The 26,143-nt window shown below is 43.2% G+C and overlaps 1 pseudogene; it reads right to left on the bottom strand.

The window, feature by feature from the left end:
* Nucleotides 1-1,387: 1,387 nt before the first annotated feature.
* Nucleotides 1,388-25,810, bottom strand: LOC105728052 (HLA class I histocompatibility antigen, A alpha chain-like; annotated as a pseudogene).
* Nucleotides 25,811-26,143: the final 333 nt, after the last annotated feature.

Below are 26,143 nucleotides of genomic sequence, written 5' to 3'. Positions count from 1 at the left end.
TAGGCCTGAATGAGATAGGGAAATTTTTTAGTGTAAACAGTAGGATTGGTGGAGAATGACCCTAGGCATTTTTAATGGTGGCTAAATTAGAGAGAGAGAAGGGAACGTGTACTTGGATGACACATTTCATTCTAGCCACTTTGCAGAGGGGACAAAAGAGGGAGTTCTCATTGGTGGGAGCGCTGTGTAGGTGAGTGTGAGCACTAGCAGGAGAGGCTATGTTAGGACCTGGGAGAGCAGAAGGGGGTTGGGGTTTTGAAAGAGGAGGAGCAGGAGGGATTGGGGATTTTGTGTAGAGGGAACAAAGAGGGGAACTCCCATTGGTGGGAGTGCTGTGTGAGCAAGTGTGGGCACTAACAGGAGAGGCCATGTTAGAACTTGGAGGAGGAGGAGCCGAGAGGGTTGGGAGCAGCTTGAAAGAGGAGGGGGGGGGTTGGGAGCAGCTTGAAAGAGGAGGACCACACAAGCCCCGTAGCTGTTAGGCTGTGGGACTACACATAAACTCACTCACTCACTCATGCTGGGGGTAGGAAGAGAAACTGAAAGTACAGTTACTCCATAAAGCAGGAAATGGCTGTTATTTAGAGAGATAGAGAGAGAGAGAGGGAGATAAAGAGTTAGAAGTGGGAGATGGCCGCCAGTGGCCATCATTGAGAGAGAGAGAGAGAGAGAGAGTGAGAGTGAGAGAGTTAGGAGATAGAAGCAGAAACAGGAGCCAAGAATACAGCCGAATCTGGATTTGCTGCTTAGAATTTACTTAATCATCCACTTACTTGTGCTGAGGTTAGGAAGAGAAACTGAAAGTGGCAGTTACTCAATTAGTGGGAGTTTATATGCCAAAGGGCGAGTTTGAGATAGACATTTTAGTGGCGTAAGCTGGGAGTTTGGTCCTGCTTCTGGGCAGGGCCTGAAGTCGTAAACAGGGCTTTTGATTACCCAAACATTAGCCGCTGCTGCGAAGATGATTGGAAGGGTGGCTCAGCATCCTGGGCCATCCCACCTAACACCTGAGACTATGAGAGGGTGCAGGAATGTGGGGACATCTCCCTGAGATTCCTGGCCCTGAGAGACCCCTTACTGGGAGAAGACAAGAGTGCAGGGACGTCTCCGCTGCACTCAGGTCCTTGGAACAAGGCCAGGGCCCTGGGCCCTGGGCCCATGGCAAAAGAGGGGAGGGGGAGTCCCTGATGTGGCCATGTTTATGAGCAGGGAGTCCAGAGAGCAGCCAGCGGGAAAAGTTATAGGCAACAGAAGTCTTACCTCGAGGTGAGAGGCTCCCCTGTTCAGCTTTGAGTGCAGGAGTCAGTTTCCCCCAGGAGGGGAGGGGTCTTACAACTCCTCCCAGGTTTTGGCACCACTTGTAAGGTTTGAATGAAGCAACTGAGATTTAAATGAGGCAACTGAGGCCAGTTATTGGAATAAAGAAATTTAATCAGCTCCTGGGCGAGGTTCTACGATCCGACAGGAGGGGCTGGAGAAGTCGCGCTTCTCTTCTTGGGGTGTGGTGTTTTATAGGGAGTGGAGGTAGCTGGTTGACTGTGGGGAAACAAAGAGAAGGTAATTTCATTGGATATGAAGGGACCGGGCATGGATGAGGGGCTGGTTGAGGATGTACAGGGCAAGCTTGCCATAGGGCAGGTCTTTGGCAGGCTTTTTAAAAACTTCAGTGGGTGCAGGGCTGAGATTGGAATGTAGAAATGGGTACAGGGAGCCTGCATGGAGAGGGCAAATGCTGAGTAATGTGCTCAGAATGGTGATGTTGTTTTCAGGCACGGAGAGAGAGGGGCATGTCCACTTGGCTCCCAGCGAGGCAGCCAGCCTTACAATTTCTTCCTTTTTCTCTATGCTTTCCCTTCATGTTTGAACTTGCTGTGAAATAAGGAATAGCTTCCCAGTTCTGTTTGTTTCTTCCTATCCTTAGGAGATTTCTTGCTCTGCACTGAGAATCTCACTGGGTACCTCCCTCATTGCCAGAAGATTCAGCAGCAGATGTCCTGGGCTCAATGAGCTCCAAAATACTGCATTGCTCTACCAGAAGTCATTTTTTTTTCTGTTTCCAGACACACTGGAGACTTACAGGACAGTATTGGGGCCTTGAGGTACCTCCTGGGCCCAAAAGGAGTCATCTGCCCCCATCTACTTGGTGACACAGATCATTTGCTGGGGGCTCTCTGCAGAGCAGAGAAAATCTCGGGTCACTGGGGAGGAGCTGCACAAGAGCCCTGGGCCGGTCCTGGCCTGGAGACTCCTTCCCTGGGTCTAGTTTATGGACATCTTCTCTTCTGTAGAACAAGCAAAAGAAACAAGTCATTTTCTTTCTACAATTCTCTCAAGACACTCTTACCCCCTAGGCTTCCCAGGGCTCAGAGAGGGCCTCCCTGCCACGGCATTCATCTGGGAAAACCAAAAAGTCTGCTAGGCTCTGTTCTGCCAGGAAGCAGCCTGTACCTACCCTACAGAGGGTTACAGACAGTTTGTGGCCAGATATGGATTAAAAAAAAGGACTGATTTCACCCATAATCAGTATAAATTTTATTACCCCTCTCTACAATTGATAGAATTAAGGAAAGTGTCAGGAGAGACAGAATCTCAACCACCCTTATCTATCTAATTTTCATTTATACACAGAATGGAAGAAAAAACTCTTTTCTTCCCCCTTATGCATGAAGTAGATGCACAGTGCAACTCCGGGGCAATGTGCTGAGCTGGAAGACAGGATTCTATTAACTTAACAGCATAAAAATCATTGGAGTGTATTCTCTGACTACAATGATATTAAATTAGAAATCAATACAAAGAAGATATTTTGGAAACCAAATTATGTGGAATGAAATATTTCTATGTAAATTAAGGGCCAAAGACAAAATCACCAGGGAAATAAGAAAATATTTTGAATTGAATAATCACAAAACAAGATATCCAAACCTGTGAGATGCAGCTGAAGCACTGCTCTGAGGGAGACATGAAGCCTAAGTGCTTAAACTAGAAAGGAGGAAAGACATAAAATCAGTTCCACTCTAGAAAACGAGAAAAAGAAGAGCAAAATAATGCAAAAGTAAGTCAAAGAAGAAAATCCTAAAGAGAAGAAGTCAAATAAATAAAGTAGACATCAATAGAGAAAACAGAGGCAAATTTGATTCTTCGTTAAACTGACAAAACTCTAGTTAGACTGATGAAGCAAAAAAGAGGACAAAAATCACCAATATTTGGAATGTAAAAAGGATTATTACCAAAGATACTATTGCCATTAAAAGAACAATAAGATAATATTGTGTAAATTTTTTGCCAAGTTGCATGAAATGGACAAATGTGCTGGAAATTAAAATAACCAAATTAAGAAAAGGAAAGAATCATGGAAAAAAATTAGAGGCTCTTTTTATTCACGGCTAAAAGTACAAAGATCTTTAATGAAAAATCACCAAAACAATCTTAGGCTACAAGGATAATTGAAAATCAAAAGCAAAACCAAACAAACAAATAAAAAAAAAAAAAAGGAAAAAGAACAAGAAAACCCAATATCACACTCCAAATAACATATATAAGCAATAAACAAAGATAACGTTTAAATTTAAATTTTTCCCCAAGTATGTTAGTGTCAGAAACATAATATATGTAGGAATAAATCTTAACAATGGTTAAGATCTCTGAAATCCAAGACACTGAAAACCAAGACAGACTGTGGAAAGAGTGTATAGAGGACCTACATAAATATATCCACTGTTCATGGAGAGCAAGACTTCACATAGTTAAAATGTGACACTCTCCAAATTAATCCAGAGATTTAAAAAATACCAAGCAAAATTCTGGAGATCTTTTGACAGAAATTAATTAACTGATGTACAAATTTATATGAAAACATGAAAGATCTCTCCCTCTCTCTCTCTCTCGTGTGGAAGTTTTCTCTCCTCTCCTTTTTTTCTCCTTTCTCTACCTAATAAATAACTTTTATCCTACACTTCTTGAGTCCAATATTTACTTTACAATACCATGCACCTGCTATGGTCCCCGCTCTCATTCTTGAGAGGGTGGAGACCAAGAACCTACAACATTCTCTCAGGGGAGCTGTGCCTCCCCAGCACCCAAAAAACTTGGTTACAGTACGTGGTTCATATCATTAGAACTGGTTGGACAGTGGGTGAAGCCCAAGGAGAGCTAGCCAAGGCAGGGTGGGGCATCACATCACCTGGGGAGTGCAAGGGGCTGGGGAATTTCCTCTCCTAGCCAAGGGAAGTCATTAGGGCCTAACCCCTGAACTCCAGCCAAGATATTGTGCTTTTCCCATGGTCTTCACAACCCACAGACAAGGAGATTCCCTCCAGTGCCTACAACATCAGGCCCTGGGCTTCCAGCACAAAACTGGGCAGCTGTTTTGCTGTTTTGGAAGACACTGAGCTAACCACAGCAGTTTTTTTTCTCATACTCCAGTGGCACCTGGAATGCCAGTGAGAAAGAACCATTCACTATCCTGGAAAGGGGGCTGAAGCCAAGAAGCCAAGTGATCTGGCTCAGTGGGTCCCACCCCCACAAAGACCAGAAAGCTAAGATCCACTGGCTTAAATCCTTACAGCCAGCACAGCAGTCTGAACTCCACCTGAGACTTTCAAGCTTGGTGGGGGAGGGGGAGGGCATCTGCCATTGCTGAGGCTCCATTAGGTGGTTTTAATATCAGTGTAAACAAAATCTCTGGGAAGTTCAAACTGGGTGGAGACCATGGTAGCTTAGGAAGGCCTCTGCAGGGAGACTGTGTCACTAGTCTCCCACCTCACAGGGCAGGGCATCTCTGAAAAAAGTGAGCAGCCCATCAGGGATTTATAAATAAAGCCCCCACCTTCCTGGGACAGAGCACTTGGGTACAGGAGGCTGTTGTGGGTACAGCTTCAGCAGACTTAAATGTCCCTGCCTGGCAGCTCTGAAAAGAACAGCATATCTCCCAGCACAGTGTTCCAGCTCAAATAAGGGACAGACTGCCTCCTCAAGGGGTTCCCTGACCCCCATGTATCCTGACTCTGAGACACCTCCCAGTAGGAGCCAACAGACACCTCATACAGGAGAGCTCTGGCTGGCATTTGGCAGGTGCCCCTCTGGGACAAAGCTATCAGAGGAAGGAACATGCAAAAATCAATGCTGTTCTGCAGCTGCCACTGGTGCTTTCCAGGCAAGCAGGGTCTGGAGTGGACTTCCAGCAAACTCCAGCAAACCCACAGCAGAGGGCCCTGACTGTTAGAAGGCAAACTAACAAACAGAAAGGAATAGTCTCAACATCAACAGAAAGGACTTCCACTCAGAGACCTGTTCCAAAGTTCACCAGCTTCAAAGACCAAAGGTAGATAAATCCACAAAGATGGGAAGAAACCAGTGCAAAAAGGCTGAAAATTCAAAATACCAGAGTGTCTCTTCTCTTCCAAGGGATTACAATGCCTCACCAGTGGGGGAAGAAAACTGGACAGAGAATGAGTTTGACAGATTGACAGAAGCAGACTTCATAAGGTGGGTAATAACAAACTTCTCCGAGCTAAAGGAGCATGTTCTAACCCAATGCAAGGATGCTAAGAATCTTGAAAAAAGGTTAGACGAAATGCTGACTAGCATAACCAGTTTAGAGAAGAACATAAACGACCTGATGGAGTTGAAAAACACAGCACGAGAACTTCGTGAAGCATACACAAGTTTCAAAAGCCAAATCGATCAAGCAGAAGAAAGGATATCAGAGATTGAAGATCAACTCAATGGAATAAAGTGAGAAGACAAGATTAAAGAAAAAAGAGTAAAAAGAAATGAACAAAGCCTTCAAGAAACATGGGATTACATGAGAAGACCAAATCTGTGTTTGAACGGTGTACCTGAAAATGATGGAGAGAATGAATCCAAATTGGAAAACTCTCTTCAGGATATTAACCAGGAGAACTTCTTCAACCTAGCAAGGCAGGCCAACATTCAAATTCGGAAAATACAGAGAATACCACAAAGGTACTCCTTGAGAACAGCAACCCCAAGACACATAATCATCAGATTCACCGGGGTTGAAATGAAGGAAAAAAATGCTAAGGGCAGCCAGAAAGAAAGGTTTGGTTACCCACAAAAGGAAGCCCATTAGACTCACAGTGGATATCTCAGAAGAAACCCTACAGGCCAAAAGAGAATGGGGGCTGATATTTTCAACATTCTTGAAGAAAAGAATTTTCAACCCAGAATTTTATATCCAGTGAAACTAAGCTTCATAAGCATAGGAGAAATAAAATCTTTTGCGAACAAGCAACTGCTGAGAGATTTTGTCACCACTAGGCCTGCCTTACAAGAGCTCCTGAAGGAAGCACTAAACATGGAAAGAAACAACTAGTACCAGCCACTGCAAAAACATACCAAATTGGAAAGACCATAGACACAATGAAAAAATTATATCAACTAACAGGCAAAATAATCAGCTAGCATCATAATGGTATGATCAAACTCACATGTAAAAATATTAACCTTAAATGGAAATGCACCAATTAAAAGACACAGACTGGCAAATTGGATAAAGAGTCAACACCCATTGGTGTGCTGTATTCAGGAGACCCATCTCACTTGCAAAGATACGCATAGGCTGAAAATAAAGGGATGGAAGAATACTTACCAAACAAATGGAAACAAACAAACAAAAAAGCATGGTTTGCAATCCTAGTCTCTGATAAAACAAACTTTAAACCAACAAAGATCAAAAGAGACAAAGAAAGGCATTATATAATGGTAAAAGGATCATTGCAACAAGAAGACCTAATGATCCTAAATATATATGCACCCAGTATAGGAACACATACAAAGATACCTACAAAGAGACTTAGATCCCTACACATTAATAGTGAATACGTTAATATCACACTGTCAATATTATACAGATCAACAAGACAGAAAATTAACAAGGATATCCAGGACTTGAACTCAGATTTTGACTAAGCAGACCTAATAGACATCTACAGAGCTCTCCACCCCAAATCCACAGAATATACATTGTTCTCAGCACCACATCGCACTTGTTCTAAAATAGACCACTTAATTGGAAGTAAATCTTTCCTCAGCAAATGCAAAGTAATCGAAATCATAACAAATAGTCTCTCAGACCACAGTGCAATCAAATTAGAACTTAGGATTAAGAAACCCACTCAAAACCACAAAACTACATGGAAAATGAACAACTTGCTCCTGAATAATTGCTGGACAAATAATGAAGTGAAGGCAGAAATAAAGATGTTCTTTGAAACCAGTGAGAACAAAGATACAATGTACCAGAACCTGAGGACATATTTAAGGCAGTGTCTAGAGGGAAATATATAGCACCAAATGCCCATAAGAGAAAGGAGGAAAGATTTAAAATTGACACCCTAATGTCACAATTAAAACATTAGAGGAGCAAGAACAAACAAATTCAAAAGCTAGCAGAAGACAAGAAATAACTAAGATCAGAGCAGAAGTGAAGGAAATAGTGACATGAAAAACCCTTCAAAAAAATCAATGAAACCAGGAGCTGTTTTTTTTTTTTTAAAGATCAACAAAATAGACAGACCACTAGCCAGACTAATAAAGAAGAAAAGAGACAAGAATCAAATAGATGCAATAAAAAATGATAAAGGAGATGTCACCACCAATTCCACAGAAATACAAACTACCATCAGAGAATACCATAAACATCTCTATGCAAATAAGCCAGAAAATCTAGAAGAAATGGATGAGTTCCTGGATACTTACACTCTCCCAAGACTAAACCAAGAAGAAGTCAAATTCCTGAATAGACCAATAACAAGGTCTGAAATTGAGGCAGCAATTAATAGCCTACCAACCAAAAAAAGTCCAAGACCAGATGGATTCACAACTGAATTCCACCAGGGGTAAAAATGTAGCTGGTACCATTTCTTCTGAAACTATTTCAAACAATAGAAAAAGAGAGAATCCTTCCTAACTCATTTTATGAGGCCAATATCATCCTGATAGCAAAACCTGGCAGAGACACAACTAAAAGAGAAAATTTCAGGCCAATATCCCTGATGAACATCAATGTGAAAATCCTCAATAAAATACTGGCAAACCAAATCCAACAGCACATCAAAAAGCTTATCCATCACAATCAAGTCAGCTTCATCCCTGGGATTCAAGGCTGGTTCAACATAGGCAAATAAATAAACATAATCCATCACATAAACTGAACCAAAGACAAAAACCACATAATTGATGCAGAGAAGGCCTTTGACAAAATTGAATAGCTCTTTATGCTAAAAACTTTCAATAAGTATTGATGGAACATATCTCAAAATAATAAGAGCTATTTCTGACAAGCCCACAGTCAATACCATACTGAATGAGGGAAGACTGGAAGCATTCCCTTTGAAAACTGACACAAGTTAAGGATGACCCCTCTCACCGCTTTTATTCAACATGGTATTGGAAGTTCTGGCCAGAGCAATTAGGCAAGAAAAAGAAATAAAGAGTATTCAATTAGGAAAAGAGGAAGTCAAATTGTCTCTATTTGCAGACGACATGATTGTATATGTAGAAGACCCCATCATCTCAGCCCCAAATCTCCTTAAGCTCATAAGCAACTTCCAGCAAAGTATCAGGATACAAAATCAATGTGCAAAAATCACAAGCATTGCTATATACCAATAACAGACAGAGAGCCAATGATGAGTGAACTCCCATTCACAATTGTTGCAAAGAGGATAAAATACTTAAGAACATAGCTAACAGGGGATGTGAAGGACATCTTCAAGGAGAACTACAAACCACTGTGAAGGAAATAAGAGAGGACACAAACAGATGGAGAAACACTCCATGCTCATGGTTAGGAAGAATCAATATCGTGAAAATGGCCGTGCTGCCCAAAGTAATTTATACATTCAATGCTATCCCCATCAAGCCACAATTGACTTTCTTCACAGAATTAGAATACAAACAAAACAAAACAAAATCCTAAATATTGTATAGAACCAAAAAAAGGGCATGCATAGCCAAGACAATCCTAAGGCGGGGGGAGGGGGGAAGCTGGAGACATCATGTATCAGGCTACCTGACTTCAAACTGTACTACAAGTCTATAGTAATCAAAACAGCATGGTACTGGTACCAAAACAGAGATATAGACCAATGGAACAGAACAGAGGCCTCAGAAGTAACACCACACATCTACAACCATCTGATCTTTGAAAAACCTGACAAAAACAAGCAATGGGGAAAGGATTCCCTATTTAATAAATGATGTTGATAAAACTGGCTAGCCATATGCAGAAAGCTTAAACTGGATCCCTTCCTTACACCTTATACAAAAATTAACACCAAATGGATTAAAGATTTAAACATAAGTCCTAACACCATAAAACCTCTAGAAGGAAACCTAGGGAATATCATTCAGGGTATAGGCATGGGCAAGGACTTGATGATTAAAACAACAAAAGCAATGGCAACAAAAGCCAGGATAGACAAATGGGATCTAATTAAACTAAAGAGCTTCTGCACAGCAAAAGAAACTACCAATACAGTGAACCAACAACCAATGGAATGGGAAAAAATTTGTGCACTCTATCCATTTGAAAGAGGGCTAATATCCAGAATCTACAAAGAACTTAAACAAATTTACAAGAAAAAAAAACCCCATCAAAAAGTAAGTGAACAATATGAACAGATACTTCTCAAAAGAAGGCATTTTTGCAGTCACCAAACATATGAAAAAAGCTCATCATCACTGGTCATTAGAGAAATGCAAATCAGAACCACATTGAGATACCATTTCATGCCAGTTAGAATGGTGATTGTTACAAAATATGGAGACAACAGATGCTGTAGAGGATGTGGGAAATAGGAACACTTTTATACTGTTAATGGGAGTATAAATTAGTTCAACCATTGTGGAAGACAGTGTGGCAATTCCTCAAGGACCTAGAAATAGAAATTCCATGTAACCCAGCAATCCCATTACTGAGTATATACCCAAAGGATTATAGATTATTCTATTATAATAAAAAAAAACACACACACACACAATAAACATTGCAGCACTGTTCACAATAGCAGAGACTTGGAACCAACCCAAATGCCCATCAATGTTAGACTGGATGAAGACAATGTGGCACATATACACCCCAGAATACTATGCATCCATAAAATAGTATGAGTTCATGTCCTTTGCAGGGACATGAATTAAGGTGAAAACCATCATTCTCAGTCAACTGGCACAAGAAAAAAAACCAAACACTACATGTTCTTATTCAAAAGCAGATGTTGAACAATGAGAACACATGGACACAGGGAGCAGAACATCACACACCGGGGCCTGTTGGAGGGTGGGGGGCTAGGGAAGGGATAGCAGGGGGTGGGGGAATAGGGGAGGGATAGCGTCAGGAAAAATACCGAATGTAGATGACAGGGTGATGGATGCAGCAAACCACCATGGCACATGTATACATATGTAACAAACCTGTGCATTCTGCACATGTACCCCAGAACTTAAAGTATGATAATAAAAAAAGAATAAATAAATAAATGAAGAGAAGTCATATTATAGCCCTCTTTTGCTCAAAACTGTCCTCTGACTCTTCATCCCACTCCAAGCAGAGTTCAGATCCAACCCCAATCCCTTCAAGCCCACCTGCTCTGGCCATACCTCTGACCTCATCTAGTTTCTTTCTGTCCAGCCCTCCTGGCCTCCTTGCTCTTCTGGGAACACAGACAGCTCCCTGCCCTAGTGCATTTGCACCGGAGGTCCCCTGCCTGGAAAGAACTTCCCCAGACATCCTCATGTCCCTCAAATCTTTCCTCAAAGGTCACCTTTGCAACAAGGCACACACTGACCACTTTTGTACAACAGCCACCTTCCCTGTCCTCACTGCCCACATCCTGGATCACCTGCCTCACAGTACTTCTCACCTTCTAGAACTTTCTTTCTTTCTTTCCTTACTCTTCTTATAGTGTATCTATCATCTGCCTCTTCCCGCTGAAGCACATGCTCCACAAGGTAAGAGATTTTTCTGATTTTACTTCAATGGTGTTCTGTTCCCCAGATGCAGAACCACTCTGTCCTATGTCTGGCTGACACCAAAGGTCAGTTGAATGAATGATCACTGTAGAGCACCTCCTATTCTAAAGACAGTATCTTTGTTAACATAGACTCAGGACAAGTGCTGTTTTGTGGCAGCTACAGCACAAGGTCCCCTCTCACTGAATCGAGGCCACCTGTGCTTTTCTCAGCAGTGCTTCTTGTGCTCTCCCTCCTCCATCCCTCCTCCCACACCAACCCCCCTGCACACACACACACACACACACACACACACACACTTCAGCACACAATCATGTTTCTATCTTCAGAAAAGAACAGTCCTTGATGATGGGTCCAATTTCACAAACAAATGTAAGTCTAAATTAGACTCTGCTTTATAGATTCATAAGTTGGGGTTGGAGCCAACACCAAGATCACTAGAACCAGGACAGGAAGAGAGGGCAGGAGAGCAGAGCAGAAGAGGAGCCCTAGAAGGAGGGCAAGAGCTGAATGGGTCTGAAAATGTGTCTCTTTATAGCACAGACTCCCGTGTGCAGGAGCCACCCTGGGAGATGTGTGAGCCTCTATGGTCACAGCTCCTGTGGGACAAGTTTCCATTGAAGGGACAAGGACAGTGCAGAAGTGACGCTGACCCAGCTGTGGACTGACCACATAAAGCTCGTGATGGACTCAACAGCGACTGAGCACAGGCCCCATCCACACTTGGATCCTCATAGCTTTCTCCATCCCCACCTGCAACAGACTCAGCACAGCAAACATGCAGATTCTGGAAGGTTCTCAGGTCTTTATTTTCTCACTCAAATTTTAAGAATTGACTTATTTAATTAACTCATCAACCTCTCATGGCAAATATTTGAGAAAACAAATTTATATTCAGATTTTCATTTTCAGTAAGAAAGAGGTTGTAGCTCAGTGCACCATGAAGCTGAGACAGAGATGGAGACACCCAGCCCCACCTCTCTGGAACAGGAAAGATGACTGGGGAGGGAACACAGGTCAGCATGGGGACAGGGGTCACAGTGGACACAGGGTGGGCTGTCTCTCCACCTCCTCACATTATGCTAAGAGGGACACAGACACATTCAGAAGCCTTTGCGGAAAGAGATGCAAGAGGTTCTTGAAGTCACAGAGGGGAGGCGTGAAGAAATCCTGCATCTCAGTCCCACACAAGGCAGCTGTCTCAGGCTACAGAAAACAATAGTCATGAACAAATTCAGATCAATCATGGTAAGTGATGACACTCTGAACAGCCCACCACACATTTGAAATGTCCCAATCAAAGAATCCCAAGTACCTAGTCTTTTCCCCTCTGCTACATCCCCCACCCACTTCAGACACCCATAATCTCACCTTAACAAGTTGTGAGAGATACATCAGAGCGCTGGGCACTGTCCCTGCCTGAGGTAGAACAAAAACAGGACCTGGTCAGAGCCCGCAGGAGATGTGGGCCAGGAGGAATTATGGGGTGGGTGAGCTCCTCCACACTCCCACCCCCCACTTACATGCAGCCTGTGAGTAGCTCCCTCCTTTTACACCAGTGGGAAGAAAATGTCCCATGAAGGGACAGGGAGGAGGCAGGGTCATGAGATCTTAGAGAAGCCTCCTAGACTTGGAGGCTCCAAGAAACTTTCCTCCAAGAAAAGTTTCTAGCCACAGTGACTACAGACCCAGGGCAGAATCAGGAAACACGAGGACATCAGGTGTGGGTCCTGGACCAACCACCCTCCTGAGGTCTGTCCTCAGCGGGGACCTTCCCCTGACTCATGAATGCTGGAATCAAGACCCCAACACCACAATCATCAAGGTGATACATCTGTCCTTCATTGTCACATGTTCTTCACAAAATAGAAAGTGCTGTCACACAGGGCCCCAGGCTGGGTCAGCCCATGTGTGGATGATGCTTTCCAGTAATGAGGCAGGGAGCACTTCTACCTGGGGCTTGAAAGCCCCAGTGGGACAAGAAAACCCAGACTCCATCCCTTCCCTACATGGGCTCTTCCTCCTCCACATCACAGCAGTGACCACAGATCCGACGACCACAGCTCCAAGGAAATCCAGGACAGCAACGATACCCACAATGGGCATGGTGGGCTGGGAAGACAGCTCTGGGAAAGGAGAGGAAGGTGAGGGGCCCTAACCCCAGGCCTCAGCCCTGACCCTGCTGAAGGGCTCCTGCTTTCCCTAAGAGACATGACACCACCATCCCCCTTCTTACCCCACCTCAGGGTGAGGGGCTCCAGCAGCCCCTCATGTTGCATATGCTATGTGCATCTCTGCTCTTCTACAGAAGGCACCACCACAGCCACCCACTTCTAGAAGGTTCTGTCCCCTGCTGGCCTGGTCTCCGCAAGTTCTGTGTTCTGAATTTGGTCCTCCCATGCCTCTGCCAGGTCAGTGTGATCTCTGCAGGGTAGAAGCCCAGGGCCCAGCACCTCAGGGTGGCCTTGTGGATCACATGTGTTTCTAGGGAGTCTGGCGGGAAGAGTCAGAAAATTCAGGCACTTTGCATCCCTCATGGGACACCCCAGCAGCACCCATGTGACCATCCTGAGAATGGACAGGACACCTGGGGTGGGGAAGGGAGCACAGAACCCAGATACCAGCCTGGACACAGGCCCCTGGGATAATCTCCTATTCCTTGGAAAGTTCTAGTTTCTAAGGGTGGAACAGCGACTTCTGGTCCTGACCTGAGTGGAGGCCCAGGGACTCAGAAAAGCTGGAATCAGACCTTCAAACACATGGAGTGTGAGGCAGAGAACAAGGCCTGAGAGAAAAATCTCAGCCCCCAAGACCGCTGCAAAGGGGACCCCTGATCAGTATTCCAGCGACTGTCTTCCCTTCCATTTCCTCAGAGGTCATCCCTTAATTGTCCTAGAGAGGAGAGGGGGCCCTCAGAGGAAACTCAGGAAAACTCATACCACTCTCCATTCAAGGGAGGGAGATATTCTAGTACTGATCCCATTTTCCTCCAATCCTTGTGGGAGGCCATCCTGGGAGATCTACAGGAGATGGGGACGGTTCCCCACTGCCCCTGGTACCTGCACGCTGCAGCGTCTCCTTCCCGTTAGCCAGGTATCTGCGGAGCCACTTCAGGTATGTGCCCTCCAGGTAGGCCCTGAGTCCCTCCGCCTCATGGGCGGCCTCCAACTTGCGCTGGGTGATCTGAGCAGCCACGTCAGTCGCCGTCCAAGAGCGCAGGTTCTCGTTCAGGGCCATGTACTCCTTGGGATCATAGGCATGTTGGAAATACCCGCGGAGGAGGCGCCCATCAGGCCCTGGGTCTCAGCCATAGCTCATCCGGAAGGTGTGAGACCCTGGCCCCGCCTCCGCGGTCAGCCCCACCCACCGAGCCCCGCCCCCGCCCAGACCAACTCGCGGGGATTTGGGCCTAAACTGAAAAGAAAACCGGGTAAAGGCGTCTGGGGCTTTCCCGGGTCGAGTGTGCGCGGGTCCCGCAGCCTCAGAGTGGATCTCGAACTCGGAGACTCGGGGCGACGTGGGCCGTCCGTGGGGGATGAGGAGGGCCGTGATCTGCGCCCAGGGCCGGAGTCACTCACCGGCCTCGCTCTGGTTGTGGAAGCAGAGCAGGGTCCGCAGGTTCCCTCGGTGAGTCTGTGCGCTGACCTTGAGCGTCAGTGTCTCCGGGTCCCAATAATCCGGTCTTTCCTGCTCCATCCAGGGCGCCCGCGGCTCCCCTCTCGGACTCGCCGTGTCGCTGTCGAACCGCGCAAACTGCGTGTCGTCCACGTAGCCCACGGAGATGAAGAAGGGCTCCTCGCGGCCGGGCCGGGACACGGCGGTATAGAAATACCTCATGGAGTGGGAGCCTGGCGGCGAGGAGGTGCTGACACCCACCCGACCCTCCTCCTGGGGCGGCTCCCCGGGTCCTGCGTCCCCCCCAGGCGGGCCCCTGGCTCCTCCCCCAGAGACAGTTTCCCTCCGGACCCTGCACTCACCCGCCCATGTCTGGATCAGGGCCAGGGCCCCAGAGAGCAGAAGGGGGAGGGTTCGGGAGCCATGACCCCATCCTCGGTTTCTGGGGAGAATCTGAGTCCCAGTGGGTGCCTGGGAACTTTAGAACCGAGACCGCGGCGACGCTGATTGGCTTCTCTAGAAAACCAACACCAATGGGAGTGGGAACTGGGGATATTCATGAGTATCCAGGAGGAAGGACCCGATACAGATTGGGAAAAGTGAAATTCAGGGGAGTGGGGAATCGCCAACGCTGCACCTCCCCGGTGCAGACACAGCCCTCGGTGTCTGAGACCCTGAGATCCAAGCCAGGGACTTTTTCCTGATCCCTCTTCTCCTACACCAAGCCTCTTTGTCACACTGACTGCCTGAGTCCTGGCCAAGGGTCTGTCTGTGGAAACCAGGGAAAGACTTCCAGGCTGCGACCAGCCCCTTCCTCTTCACTTCTCATCCTGGAATCTCCGTCCCTGAACTGGACTCCCTGCCTCCCACTCTTTACCTCTCCCCTTGGACTCTTCTTTTTTTTTTTTTTTTAATTTTATTTTATTATTGCATTTTAGGTTTTCAGGTACATGTGAAGAACATGCAAGATTGTTGCATAGGTACACACATGGCAGTGTGATTTGCTGCCTTCCTCCCCATCATCTGTATCTGGCATTTCTCCCCATGCTCTCTCTCCCCAACTCTCCACCCCTCGCTGTCCCTCCCCTATTTCCCCCCGACAGACCCCAGTGTGTGATGCTCCCCTCCCTGTGTCCATGTGTTCTCATTGTTCAACACCCACCTATGAGTGAGAACATGCAGTATTTGATTTTCTGTTCTTATGTCAGTTTGCTTAGAATGATGGTTTCCAGGTTCATCCATGTCCCTACAAAGGACATGAACTCATCGTTTTTTCTGGCTGCATAGTATTCCATGGTGTATATGTGCCACATTTTTCCTGTCCAGTAAATGCCAGTACAATGGATGGGCATTTGGGTTGGTTCCAGGACTTTGCTATTGTAAACAGTGCTGCAATAAACATTCGTGTGCATGTGTCCTTATAGTAGAACAATTTATAATCCTTTGGATATATACCCAGTAATGGGATTGCTGGGTCAAATGGAATTTCTATTTCTAGGTCCCTGAGGAATCGCCACACTGTCTTCCACAATGGTTGAACTAATTTACACTCCCACCAACAGTGTAAAAGTGTTCCTATTTCTCCACATCCTCTCCAGCGTCTGTTGTCTCCAGATTTTTTAATGATCGCCATTCTAACTGGCGTGAGATGGTATCTCAATGTAGTTTTGATTTGCGTTTCTCTAATGACTAGTGATGATGAGAATTTTTTCATGTGTTTGTTGGCCTCATATATGTCTTCTTTTGTAAAGTTTCTGTTCATATTCTTCACCCACTTTTGAATGGGCTTGTTTGTTTTTTTCTTGTAAATCTGTTTTAGTTCTTTGTAGATTCTGGATATCAGCCCTTTGTCAGATGGGTACATTGCAAAAATTTTTTCTCTCATTCTGTTGGTTGCCGATTCACTCTAATGACTTTCTTTTGCCATGCAGAAGCTGTGGAGTTTGATTAGGTCCCATTTGTCTATTTTGGCTTTTGTTGCCAATGCTTTTGGTGTTTTGGTCATGAAGTCCTTGCCTATGCCTATGTCCTGAATGGTTTTGCCTGGATTTTATTCTAGGGTTTTTATGGTGTTAGGTCTTATGTTTAAGTCTTTAATCCATCTGGAGTTAATTTTAGTATAAGGTGTCAGGAAGGTCCAGTTTCTGCTTTCTGCACATGGCTAGCCAGTCTTCCCAACACCATTACAGGGAATCCTTTCCCCATTGCTTGTTTTTGTCAGGTTTGTCAATGATCAGCTGGTTGTAGATGTGTGACATTGCCTCCAAGGCCTCTGTTCTGTTCCGTTGGTCTATATCTCTGTTTTGGTACCAGTACCATGCTGTTTTGATTACTATAGCCTTGTAGAATAGTTTGAAGTCAAGTAATGTGATGCTCTCAGCTTTGTTCTTTTTGCTTAGGATTGTCTTGGCTATGCAGGCTCTCTTTTGGTTCCATATGAAGTTAAACGTGTTTTTTTCCAGTTCTGTGAAGAAGGTCATTGGAAGCTTGATGAGGATAGCATTGAATCTATAAATTACTTTGGGCAGTATGGCCATTTTCATGATATTGATTCTTCCTAACCATGAGCATGGAATGTTTCTCCATCTGTTTGTGTCCTCTCTTATTTTTTGAGCAGTGGTTTGTAGTTCTCCTTGAAGAGGTCCTTTACGTTCCCTAGTTGTATTCCTAGGTATTTTATTCTCTTTGTAGCTATTGTGAATGGCAGTTCCTTCTTGATTTGATTCTAAGTCTGTTATTGGTGTATAGGAATGCTTGTGATTTTTGCACATTGATTTTGTGTCCTGAGACTTTGCTGAAGTTGCTTTTCAGTTTCAGGAGATTTTGGGCTGAGATGATGGGGTCTTCTAATATACAATCATGTCATCTGCAAATAGAGACAATTTGACTTCCTCCTTTCCTAATTGAATGCACTTTATTTCTTTTTCTTACCTGATTGCTCTGGCTAGAACTTCCAATACTATATTAAATAGGAGTGGTGAGAGAGGGTATACTTGTCTAGTGATGGATTTCAAAGGGAATGCTTCCAGTTTTTGCCCATTCAGTATGATATTGGCTGTTGGTTTGTCGTAAATAGCTTTTATTATTTTGAGATACATTCTATTGATACCTAGTTTATTGAGGGTTTTTAGCATAAAGGGCTGTTGAATTTTGTCGGAGGCCTTCTCTGCATCAGTTGAGATAATCATGTGGTTTTTGTCTTTGGTTGTGTTTATGTGGTGAATTACGTTTATAGGCTTGCATATATTGAACCAGTCTTGCCTCCCTGGGATGAAGCCTACTTGATCATGGTGGATAAGCATTTTGATGTGCTGTTGCAATCGGTTTGCCAGCATTTTATTGAAGATTTTTTCATCTATGTTCATCATGGATATTGGCCTGAAGTGTTCTTTTCTTGTTGAGTCTCTGCCGGGTTTTGGTATCAGGATGATGTTGGTCTCATAAAATGATTTGGGAAGGATTCCCTCTTTTTGGGTTATTTGGAAGAGTTTCAGAAGGAATGGTACCAGCTCCTCTTTGCATGTCTGGTAGAATTCATCTGTGAACCCGTCTGGACGTGGGCTTTTTTTGGGTGGCAGGCTCTTAATTGCTGCCTCAGCTTCAGACCTTGTTATTGGCCTATTCAGGGTTTTGACTTCTTCCTGGTTTAGGCTTGGGAGGATGCAAGTGTCTAGGAATTTATCCATTTCTTCCAGGTTTGCTAGTTTATGTGCATAGAGTTGTTTGTAATAATCTCTGATGATGGTTTGTATTTCTGTAGAATCTGTGGTGATATCCCCTTTGTCATTTTTTATTGCATCTATTTGATTATTCTCTCTTTTCTTTTTTATTAATCTAGCTAGTGGCCTATTTTGTTGATCTTTTTGAAAAATCAACTCCTAGATTTATTGATTTTTTGAAGGATTTTTTGTGTCTCTATCTCCTTCAGTTCTGCTCTGATCTTATTTATTTCTTGTCTTCTGCTGGTTTTGAGTTTTTTTGATCTTGTTCCTCTAGCTCTTTCAATTTTGACACTAGGGTGTCAATTTAAAATCTTTCCTTGCTTCTCACATGGGCTATTACTGCTATATATTTTCCTCTAGACACTGCTTTAAATGTGTCCCAGACATTCTGGTATGAGGTGTCTTCATTCTCATTGGTTTTGAAGAACATCTTCATTTCTGCCTTCATTTCATTGTTTATCTAGTCAACATTCAAGAGAAAGTTGTTCAGTTTCCATGAAGCTGTGTGGTTCTGAGTTAGTTTCTGAATTCTGAGTTCTAACTTGATTGCACTGTGGTTTGAGAGACTGTTTGGTACAATTTCCATTCTTTTGCATTTGCTGAGAGGTGATTTACTTCCAATTATGTGGTCAATTTTAGAGTAGCTGTGATGTGGTGCTGAGAAGAATGTATATTCTGTGGATTTGGGGTGGAGAGTTCTGTAAATGTGTATTAGGTTTGTTTGGTCCAGGTCTGAGTTCAAGTCCTGGATATCCTTGTTAATTTTCTGTCTGGTTGATCTGTCTAATATTGACAATGGGGTGTTAAAGTCTCCCACTATTGTGTGGGAGTCCAAGTCTCTTTGTAAGTCATTAAGAACTTGCTTTTTGTATCTGGGTGCTCCTGTATTGGGAGCGTATATATTTAGGATCCTTAGCTCTTCTTGTTGCATTGATCCTTTTGCCATTATGTAATGTCCTTCTTTGTCTCTTTTGATCTTTGTTGCTTTAAAGTCTATTTTATCAGAGATGAGAATTGCAACTCCTGCTTTTTTTTGCTCTCCATTTGCTTGGTAAATCTTCCTCCATCCCTTTATTTTGAGCCTTTGTGTATCCTTGCATGTGAAATGGGTTTCCTGGATACAGCACACAGATGGCTTTTGGCTTTTTATCCAATTTGCCAGTCTATGTCTTTTGATTGGGGCATTTAGGCCATTTACATTTAAGGTTAATATTGTTATGTGTGAATTTGATCCTGCCATTTTGATGCCAGGTGGCTGTTTTGCCGATTTCTTGATGCAGTTTCCTCATTGTGCTGATGCTCTTTACCATTTGGTATGTTTTTGGAGTGGCTGGTATTGGTTGTTCCTTTGTATGTTTAGTGCTTCTTTCAGGAGCTCTTGTAAAGCAGGCCTGGTTGTGATGAAATCTCTCAGCAATTTCTTGTTCATAAAGGATTTTATTTCTCCTTGACTTATGGAGCTTAGTTTGGCTGGATATGAAACTATGTGTTGAAAGTTCTATTCTTTCTTTCTTTTTTTTTTTTTTTTTTGCATTTCAAGTTATGGGGTACATATGAAGAACATGCAAGATTGTGGCATAGGTACACACATGGCAGTGTGATTTGCTGCCTTCCTCCCCATCACCTATATCTGGCATTTCTCCCCATGCTCTCTCTTTCCACCTCCCCACCACCCACTGCCCCTCCCCTATTTCCCACCAACAGACCCCAGTGTATGATGCTTCCCTCCCTGTGTCCATTTGTTCTCATTGTTCAGCACCTGCCTATGAGAGAGAACATGTGGTGCTTGATTTTCTGTTCTTGTGTCAGTTTGCTGAGAATGATGGTTTCCAGGTTCATCCATGTCCCTACGAAGGATATGAACTCATCGTTTTTCATGGCTGCATAATATTCCATGGTGCATATGTGCCATATTTTCCCTGTTCAGTCTATCATCAATGGGCATTTGGGTTGGTTCCAGGTCTTTGCCATTGTAAACTGTGCTGCAATGAACATTCATGTTCATGTGTTCTTATACCAGAATGATTTATAATCCTTTGGACATATACCCAGTAATGGGATTGCTGGGTCAAATGGAATTTCTATTTCTAGGTCCTTGAGGAATTGCCACACTGTCTTCCACAATGGTTGAACTAATTTACACTCCCACAAACAGTGTAAAAGTGTTCCTATTTCTCCACATCCTCTCCAGCATCTGTTGTCTCCAGATTTTTTAATGATCACCATTCTAACTGGTGTGAGATGGTATCTCAATGTAGTTTTGATTTGCATTTCTCTAATGACCAGTGATGATGAGCATTTTCTCATATGTTTATTGGCCACATGTATGTCTTCTTTTGAAAAGTGTCTGTTCATATCCTTTGCTCACTTTTGAATGGGCTTGTTTGTTTGTTGTTTTCTTGTAAAATCTGTTTTTCTTCTTGGCAAATTCTGGATATCAGCCCTTTGTCAGATGGGTAGACTGCAAAAATTTTTCCCATTCTATTGGTTCCCGATTCACTTTAATGACTGTTTCTTTTGCTGTGCAGAAGCTGTGGAGTTTGATCAGGTCCCATTCGTCTATTTTAGCCTTTGTTGCCAATGCTTTTGGTGTTTTGGTCATGAAGTCCTTGCCTACACCTATGTCCTGAATGGTTTTGCCAGATTTTCTTCTATGGTTTTTATGGTGTTAGGTCTTATATTTAAGTCTTTAATCCATCTGGAGTTAATTTTAGTGTAAGTTGTCAGGAAGGGGTCCAGTTTCTGCTTTCTGCACATGGCTAGCCAATTTTCCCAACACTATTTATTAAACAGTGAATCTTTCCCCATTGCTTGTTTTTGTCAGGTTTGCCCAAGATTGGATGCTTGCAGGTATGTCATGTTGCCTCTGAGGCCACTGTTCTGTTCCATTGGTCTGTATCTCTGTTTTGGTACCAATATCATGCTGTTTTGATTACTGTAGCCTTGTAGTATAGTTTGAAGTCAGGTAGTGTGATGCCTCCAGCTTTGTTCTTTTTGCTTAGAATTGACTTGGCTATGCAGGATCTCTTTTGGTTCCATATGAAGTTAAACGTGGTTTTTTCCAGTTCTGTGAAGAAGGTCATTGGTAGTTCAATGGGGATAGCATTGAGTCTGTAAATTACTTTGGGCAGTATGGCCATTTTCATGATATTGATTCTTCCTAACCATGAGCATGGAATGCTTCTCCATCTCTTTGTGTCCTCTCTTATTTCGTTGAGCAGTGGCTTGTAGTTCTCCTTGAAGAGGTCCTTTACGTTCCTTACTAGTTGTATTCCTAGGTATTTTATTCTCTTTGTAGTAATTTTGAATGGCAATTCATTCTTGATTTGGCTCTAAGTCTGTTGTTGGTGTATAGGAATGCTTGTGATTTTTGCACTTTGATTTTGTATGCTGAGACTTTGCTGAAATTGCTTATCAGTTTCAGGAGATTTTGGGGTGAGATGATGGGGTATTCTAGATATACAATCATGTCATCTGCAATTAGAGACAATTTGACTTCCTCCTTTCCTTTTTGAATACACTTTATTTCTTTTTCTTGCCTGATTGCTCTGGCTAGAACTTCCAGTACTATATTCAATAGGAGTGGTGAGAGAGGGCATCCTTGTCTAGTGCCAGATTTCAAAGAGAATGCTTCCAGTTTTTGTCCATTCAGTATGATATTTGCTGTTGGTTTGTCATAAATAGCTTTTATTATTTTGAGATATGTTCCATCAATACCTAGTTTATTGAGGGTTTTTAGCATAAAGTGCTGTTGAATTTTGTCAAAGGCCTTCTCTGCATCAATTGAGATAATCATGTGGTTTTTGTCTTTGGTTCTGTTTATATGGTGAATTATGTTTATAGACTTCTGTATGTTGAACCAGCCTTGCATCCCAGAGATGAAGCCTACTTGATCATGGTGGATAAGCGTTTTGATGTGCTGTTGCAATCAGCTTGCCAGTATTTTATTGAAGATTTTTGCATCTATGTTCATCATGGATATTGGTCTGACGTTTTCTTTTCTTGCTGAGTCTCTGCCCGGTTTTGGTATCAGGATGATGTTGGTTTCATAAAATGATTTGGGAAGGATTCCCTCTTTTTGGGTTATTTGGAAGAGTTTCAGAAGGAATGGTACCAGCTCCTCTTTGTATGTCTGGTAGAATTCAGCTGTGAACCCATCTGGATGTGGGCTTTTTTTGGCTGGTAGGCTTTTAATTGCTACTTCAACTTCAGACCTTGTTATTGGTCTGTTCAGGGTTTTGACTTCTTCCTGGTTTAGGCTTGGGAGGATGTAAGTGTCCAGGATTTTATCCATTTCTTCCAGATTTACTAGTTTTTGTGCATAGAGTTGTTTGTAATAATCTCTGATGATGGTTTGAATTTCTGTGGACTCTGTGGTGATATTCCCTTTATCGTTTTTTATTGCATGTATTTGATTATTCTCTCTTTTCTTTTTTTATTAATCTGGCTAGTGGTCTGTCTATTTTGTTGATCTTTTTGAAAAACCAGCTCCTGGATTTATTGATTTTTTGAAGGGATTTTTGTGTCTCTATCTCCTTCAGTTCTGCTCTGATCCTCGTTTTTCTTGTCTTCTGCTAGGTTTTGAGATTTTTGATCTTGCTCCACCAGCTCTTTCAATTTTGATGATAGGATGTCAATTTTAGATCTCTTCTTGCTTCTCACATGGGCATTTATTGCTATATATTTTCCTCTAGAGACTGCTTTAATTGTGTCCCAGAGATCTGGTATGTTGTGTCTTCATTCTCGTTGGTTTTGAAGAACATCTTTATTTCTGCCTTCATTTCATTATTTATCCAGTCAACATTCAAGAGCCAGTTGTTCAGTTTCCATGAAGCTATGTGGTTCTGAGTTAGTTTCTGAATTCTGAGTTCTAACTTGATTGCACTGTGGTCTGAGAGACTGTTTGGTACAATTTCCATTCTTTTGCATTTGCTGAGGAGTGATTTACTTCCAATTATGTGATCAATTTTAGAGTAGCTGTGATGTGGTGCTGAGAAGAATGTATATTCTGTGGATTTGGGGTGGAGAGTTCTGTAAATGTGTATTAGGTTTGTTTGGTCCAGGTCTGAGTTCAAGTCCTGGATATCTTGTTAATTTTCTGTCTGGTTGATCTGTCTAATATTGACAATGGGGTGTTAAAGTCTCCCACTATTATTGTGTGGGAGTCCAAGTCTCTTTGTAAGTCATTAAGAACTTGTCTTATGTATCTGAGTGCTCCTCTATTGGGTGCATATATGTTTAGGATCCTTAGCTCTTCTTGTTGCATTGATCCTTTTACCATTACGTAATGTCCTTCTTTGTCTCTTTTGATCATTGTTGCTTTAAAGTCTATTTTATCAGAGATGAGAATTGCAACTCCTGCTTTTTTTTTGCTCTCCATTTGCTTGGTAAATCCTCCTCCATCCCTTTATTTTGAGCCTTTGTGTATCCCTGCATGTGAAATGGGTTTCCTGGATACAGCACACAGATATGTTTTGGCTTTTTGTCCAATTTGCTATTCTGTGTCTTTTGATTGGGGCATTTAGGCCATTTACATTTAGAGGTCATATTGTTATGTTTGAATTTGATCCTGCCATTTTGATGCTAGCTGGCTGTTTTGCCCATTAGTTGATGCAGTTTCTTCATTGTTTTGATGTTCTTTACCATTTGTTATGTTTTTGGAGTGGCTGGTACTGGTTGTTCCTTTCTATGTGTAGTGCCTCTTTCAGGAGTTCTTCTAAAGCAGGCCTGGTGGTGATGAAATCTCTAAGTACTTACTTGTTCACAATGGATTTTATTTTTTTTTTCACTTAAGAACTTAATTTGGCTGGATATGAAATTCTGGGTTCAAAGTTCTTTTCTTTAAGGATGTTGAATATTGGTCCCCAATCTCTTCTGTCTTGTAGGGTTTCTGCTGAGAGATCTGCTGTGAGTCTGATGGGCTTCCCTTTGTGGGTAACCCGACCTTTCTCTCTGGCTGCCCTTAGTATTTTCTCCTTCATTTCAACCCTGGTGAATCTGACGATTATGTGCCTTGGGGTTGCTTTTCTTGAGGAATATTTTTGTGGTGTTCTCTTTATTTCCTGGACTTGAATATTGGCCTGTCTTGCTAGGTTGGGGAAGTTTTTCTGGATAATATCTTGAAGAGTATTTTCCAGCTTGGTTTCCTTCTCTCTGTCACATTCAGGTACACCTATCAAATGTAGATTAGGTCTTTTCACATAGTCCCATATTTCTTGGAGACTGTTTATTCCTTTTTACCTTTTTTTCTCTAATCTTGCCTTCTCATTTTATTTCATCGAGTTGATCTTCGACCTCTGATATCCTTTCTTCTGCTTGGTCAATTCACCTGTTGAAACTTGTGTATGCTTCGTGAAGTTCTCATGTTGTGTTTTTCAGCTCCGTCAATTCACTTATATTTCTCTGTAAGCTGTTTATTCTTGTTAGTATTTCATCAAATCTTTTTTCAATGTTCTTAATTCTTTGCATTGGGTTAGAATATGTTCTTTTAGCTCAGACAAGTTTCTTATTACCCACCTTCTAAAGCCTGTTTATGTCAATTCATCACACTCATTCTCCATCCAGCCTTGTTCCTTTGCTGGTGAGGAGTTGTGATCCCTTGTAGCAGGAGAGACATTCTGGTTTTGGGTGTTTTCATCCTTTTTGCACTGGTTTCTTCCCATCTTTGTGGATTTATCCACCTGTCATCTTTGTAGTTCTTGACTTTCAGATTGGGTGTCTGAGTGGATGTCCAGTTTGTTGTTATGAAGTTATTTCTTTCTGTTTCTTAGTTTTCCTTCTAGCAGTCATGCCCCTCTGTTGTAGGACTGCTGAGGTCCACTCCAGGCCCTGCTTGCCTGGGGAATCACCTGCAGCGGCTGCTGAACAGTAATGGTTTCTGCAAGTTTCTTCTTCTGCTATCTTTGTCCCAGAAGGATACCCACCAGATGTCAGTCTGAGCTCTCCTTTATGACGTGACTCTTTGGATATACAGGGGTCAGGGAGCTGCTTAAGGAGACAGTCTGTCCTTTATAGGAGCTCAAGTGCTGAGCTGTGAGCTCTTGTTCATTCAGATCTGCTGGGATGGTACATTTAAGTCTGCTGCAGCAGAACTCATAATAGCCTCTTTTTTTTCCCCCAGGTGCTCTGTCCTGGGGAGTTAGGGCTTTATTTATAAATTTCTGTCATGTTGTTGCCTTTTTTCAGGGCTGCCTTGCCCAGCAAGGAGGCAGCCTAGTCACAGTCTCCCTGCAGAGGCTTTGCTGAGCTGCTGTGGGTTCTGCCCAGCTGCTGTGTGAACTTCCCTGCAGTCCTGTTTGTACGGGTATAGTTAGAACTGCCTCAGCAGTCATGTCCCACCTCTGTAATGGTGGACTCTCTCTGTAATGGCAGTCTGCCTTGGCACTGGTGGGCTGCCTTAGCAATGGTGGACTACCTCCATAGTGGTGTACTGCCTTGGTAATGGCAGAAGACCCTCCCCCACAGAGCAGGACCATCCTGGGTTCAGCTGTTCTTGCTGTGAAACCATCAATCCAGAGCATTTCAGATTGCTATTTTGTTGTGGGGGTGGGACCACCTGAGCCTGATCACCTGGCTCCCTGCCTCAGACCCCCCTTTTTTTTTAATTCAGTGGGGAGCTCTGTCTCCCAGGTGTTCCAGTCACCTGTTGAAAAGGTGCTGGGATCTGTGTGATTTCCCATGTAGTGATCCACTGTGCTGGCAGCCGTGCTGAGATTCATGGTGCTTTTTTGCCCAGGAATCTCCTGGCCTGGCTCTTTACCAGTTTTAGCTGTGCTTTTTTGTGGATACTGATATTATTTATAGTCGTG

The sequence above is a fragment of the Aotus nancymaae genome, unplaced genomic scaffold (genome assembly GCF_030222135.1).
Source record: "Aotus nancymaae isolate 86718 unplaced genomic scaffold, 86718_ANA_hifiasm-v0.15.2.pri h1tg000027l, whole genome shotgun sequence".
In the NCBI taxonomy this organism is placed as follows: Eukaryota; Metazoa; Chordata; class Mammalia; order Primates; family Aotidae; genus Aotus; species Aotus nancymaae.
Note: the sequence above shows the minus strand (reverse complement) of the source record. Positions and strands in the feature narration are given on the sequence as shown.